Source organism: Olea europaea, chromosome 10, assembly GCF_002742605.1.
Source record: "Olea europaea var. sylvestris chromosome 10, O_europaea_v1, whole genome shotgun sequence".
NCBI classification, from domain to species: Eukaryota; Viridiplantae; Streptophyta; class Magnoliopsida; order Lamiales; family Oleaceae; genus Olea; species Olea europaea.
In genome coordinates, this window is record NC_036246.1 from 13,075,206 (window position 1) to 13,080,321 (window position 5,116).

Here is a 5,116-nt window from a genome sequence, read left to right on the forward strand (position 1 = left end):
CAATGTAGTTCATCTTGTTATTTCTCTTTACCGTTGAATGGAAGAACTTAGTATACTTATCACCATTTTTCAGATAAACACACCTAGCTTTTTGGTAGTAAAAACTTCTCTCCGCTTTACCAAGAAACATGGTCCTCAATCTACCAACCTCACATTGAATATGAAATTAGAAAGGTTACCTTGCAATTCCACTTGCGCATCTTTTAAAATTCTAAATGCAGTTTCAGCCTAAGAGGAGATATGTAAGAAATGCTTATCATCAAGCATCCTAAGTACCCTTTTAAGACTTTATAGCATTTTACAAAGAATAAATTGCTTTGTTCGCACTATCTCTTTGTTCCAACAATCTTGAACAAGATCAAGAAAATTTTCATGTTACATCCATATGTTGAGAAACCTAAAAGGTTTTACTTTGTTATCATCTTGTTGCAAAAGTGGTACAATACATGGAAAGTGATCCGAGAGACATCCCGAAAGTAAAAATTCAGTAATGCTATAAATCCTTGATTGTACCCACACATCATTACTCGTGGCTCTATCAATTTCCCTTGAACCAGTAGTGTTGGTCCACGAGTAGAAATATCAAGTAGATTTCATATCTGTAAGCCCAACATTAAAACAACAATTCTCAAAGTCTCCAGTTTCATATGGTGTAACATCCACTTGATTACACTTTTCATCAAACTTAAGCATGTTGTTAAAAAAACTTATAATCAAGAACGATAATGAGCAATTAGTCCCAAGCTCCATGATACAATTCCAAAGAGACCTACGAGTAACAATAGTATGGAAAGCATATACAAAACTAACTTAAAAGGATATGGAAGTTACCTTGGATATAATAACGCAATGTATGGCTTGTGCCATAAAATCCATCACCTCGACACATCCACCTTCAAAGGATCCCAAAAGATCAAAATCCTATCAAGACGATGCATGATGAAGTTATTCACGTGTAAGTGTCCTGCAAACTTATTCCTTAATGCCCTTTGTAGCTTAGTAGGCCAAAAGTTTTGTCTCCAAAATTCTCATTACGTCAATATTATGCATTTTCATCAAGTATTGAACCTTATTTTGCTTGAGGAGACGGTTCAATCCCCTAATATTCCAAAAGCCGATCTTCATGATAATGAAGCAAGGAAAATTCCCTTCTTCTTATCCTTAGCAGCAATTACATTTCTTTGTTCCTCTAGCTTTCCTTTCAATTTTTCATTACTAGATGCCTTAGATGTTGTTTCATGTGAATTAGAAGAACAACCTATCCCTACCTTAGTCAATTGATTATTTTCATATGGAGTTGGAGTAATTCGTCCACTACTCTTATCATGATTCGTCCCTTTTTTCCTATTAACAACTTGGGTAAATGGAGCATCATCATGGTACATTTGTGTCTTTAGATGAGCATCATTATGTTCAACTTGCTGCCCTAGGCCGAGTAAACACCATTTCAAGAATTATGTCCAACCTATCTATTTGATCTAATCCGTCCTTGATAATTTGTCTAGCCACATCCGCCCGAACCAATCTGTCCTCAGCAACCTGACTAGCTATATCTGCCAGAGTCACTATTTTCAGCAATTTGGTTTATCCCCAGCAGCCTACCTATGTTTATTAACCTGAATCACAATCTGATTTTATTTAGCAGCTTTGACTTTTGAGGAGCATGTGACTGTGGTGTACCCAAACAACTTAATTATCACAAAACTTAGGCACATACTCATACATTGCATGTTGAACTTTCAATTTTTCGATAGGCAAATTCATTTGAACGTTACGAACTAAATCTTTAGAAGCATCAACTTCCACAGAAACTCGAGCACACAACAATCTCCCCTTGGTTTAAGCGAGCTTATCCGTGGATATAGGTTTACCAACCTTTGAGGCAATCTTAAACAAAACTTTAGGATTCTAACAATCTAGCGGTAGCATTGGTAACTTTATCCACGTTGGCATATTGCTAATCCCATCATCATTGAATTCGAAACAACAGGGCATAATATGTAACATTAATGGCCTACCAAACACAAAATAAGGGCCAACATGCAACACACTTACCATTCTTACACGTTATCTACTTCATGATCCACCACAGATACAATATTAGGCTGATCAACGATCATTTCCAACTTGAAGCCTTCATCCATATTCCTATTATTTTCAAAAAGTATTGACCCAAGGACCTTTGGCGTCACTTTGAGTCAGCTTCTTACCATCTCTTGCATTATTAGCAAGTACTTGAGGCTTTTCCATTGCACTCTCTCAATCCGTGCCCTCATCTCTTAGTATTCTAGAGACACTAGGAGATTTAGTTGCCTGATCATCAGCAATAATCGAAGGATCTATAGGTTGCTTACCTGATTGTAAAATCTCACTTTGCTTAACTGCCTCATCAAAAGTCTGGGCAAGGATATCAATATTTTTAAGTGGAGATAGCCCGCAATGTTAAGACAAATTGCCATTTTTCTTGCCCAAAGTCTATGATGGGTTAGGAGCTATAAAAAGCCTAGCTTGGGAAAAGTAGAAATTACAAAATTCCAAACATTTCAAGATCATAGTGCAAAAATCAGTTGGGAAAGTTTTATATTCACAATTCAGGTATTAATTTAACTAATAATATTGATATAAAATATATCAACCCTATCTCATCCCAGTCTAAACCTTAAAATTCAAATTCATTTCTCTCAATTTCTCTCTTCTCACTCTCTTTACTTGACCACAACTCCGGCGCTGCCGCCCATTGCCGAAGACTGCCACCCGCAGTACGCCGATGAGTACATCTCCCTTCTTATCTCTGTTCTCTTTTCCACACCCTTCGCACATGAACCGTCGTTGCCCCTCGGAGAGCACTGCCGACGAAGACAGGCGTGAAGAAGTCGCGCATCGTCGTTGCTTTGGCTTTGCAAAGATCGGAGGTGGTAGCTCTGCATAGATTGGCGATGAAGTTGCTGTACATGGCTTCTCTCTCAATGTCGCTGCAGTGCGCTCAGATCGGACGGTGATGGTTGGAGTGGCTCTTAGTTCGATTTCTCTTGCAACGCCACTGCAGCTACTCTGTTGGATTTTTTATGTTGTTGAAATGGTGATGGTGGTGTCGGGTTGTTGACATAGTTGGTACAAGTGGTGGTGGATTTGGCGGTGGCAGCGTCGTATTAGTTTTGGTTGGATTCTTTTTTGGTTGTTGGAGTGGTGGTTGGATTTAACGGGGTGGTGTAGTGCAGTGGATCTAGGTAGGATACAGGCGGTAGTGGTGAGGGCTGTATTGTGTAGTATGGTGTGGTGGCAGTATTGTGTGGTGTGGTTTGGCGATCTGGTGGCACGAGTTCGATCTAGGTGGTTGACAGCGATGCACTGTGGTGGTTGTGTGTGGTGTAAATGGAGATCGAGGAGATGGTGGTGGTGGTGTGCTATGGGTGGTGCGGTGTGCAGTGGTGGTGTGTTGTGGGAATGGTGGTTTGGTGGTGTTACGGGTACGGTGGTGGCTGGAGACGGTGGTGCTCATGTTGGTGAGGTGATGGTAGTTCTAGAGGTGGTGGTGCCCAACTATTGTTGTTGATGTTGGTGGTGGTTGTGATGGCAGTGACGAGTGGGCTGTCTGTGACCAACTATTTAGGCATCTGTGACCAACTATTTAGGCGTCTGTGACCAAAAATTAGCGGTGCGATGAGGGTGGCAGTGTTATTACGGTTGGTGGTGTTTGCTAGCGGTGGTGGTGCGATGTGGATGTAGTGTGGTATGCGGCGAAACCGCGGAGGTGATGCTTGTGATGGTGCAAGTTGATGGTTTGGGTTGATTGCCGGTATGTTTTTGTTGGTGGTGGTCTGTGACCTTAAAATTTGGTCCATAACTTTAAAATTTGATAATCCGTGACCAAAAAATAATCATTACATCAACGATTTGTTCTATGACTTTAAAGTTTGATAATCTGTGACTTATAAACATTTTGATTTATGACGTCAAAATAATCTGTAGTCTACAAAATTTTTAATTTGTGACCAATTGATTTGATGTTATGTGGCCAGTAAATAAATTTATAACCTATAATTGTGAATCTGTGACCATTAATCGTGTAACTGTAACTTTTTTAATTTAATTAATAAATAATTTCAATTAATTATACAAAAACTTGAATTTTGAATTTTTAAACATTGTACCTGATTTGTGAATTGATGTAAACCATACACCTTACATATTATTTTTTTCCCAGGAAAATGCTAAATTGACTAGGCTAAGCAAGCCCATGTGCTTGTCCCATGACGGCAATTCAAATTCAAAATTTAAATTTGAATATAGTCACACCTATACATACAAAATACTTACAACTTTCAAACTATAAAAGTAAACATACCCCGAGCTTTAAACTTTGAAGATGAGCTTGAATCTTAACAAATACACAGGCTGTGCGTCAATTGGGTAGGACCGAAAACCTGCAGCTGGAATTAGTGCAACAACGAAGTTCAACGCCAAAGCCAACCCCAACCTGCATAAGTGACGAAGCTGTCTCTGAAGACTACAGCCCCAAACCTTTCCTGAATTGAACAGAACTGTGAACACTTAACAGTACCCAAAGTCAAAGTTGAAATCAAGCAAATATTAGAAACTTTAGATTATAACTGAGAACCATTAGATTCAAACCACCTCTCGAAATAGAGAACTGGCCAAACTAGTGGCAATAATCTCCAAAGCAGCTGGCCAAAATCAAAATCTTGAAAAGAACCTTAAGTCCGAGCTCCGATACCTTAACCAAATTTGTAGGATTCGATTTTTGTTGGAATATTGTTCAAATGACAATGAGTGATTTTGTAAGTGATAGAAGATATTAACCATAAGAAAAATAAGGGAAAACAAAACGAGAACAAAAAAGGAGAATGTTCTTGAAGTCGGACGACAACAAGGCCTTGTATTACAATTACATTGGTCATTTAACTGGACGGGCACCCGATTTTGTATTAGGTGGCCATCCAATACAAAAATTTGACTGTTGGCTATTTGAATTATGACGTTGTTTTGAAGTGCTTCATACCCTTTTGGCTTGATTTTGCACTTTTTCGTGCATGATGATTGTAATGCTATATATGTGATAGTTTTTGTAATTGAAAAACTATCCCAAACATCAATT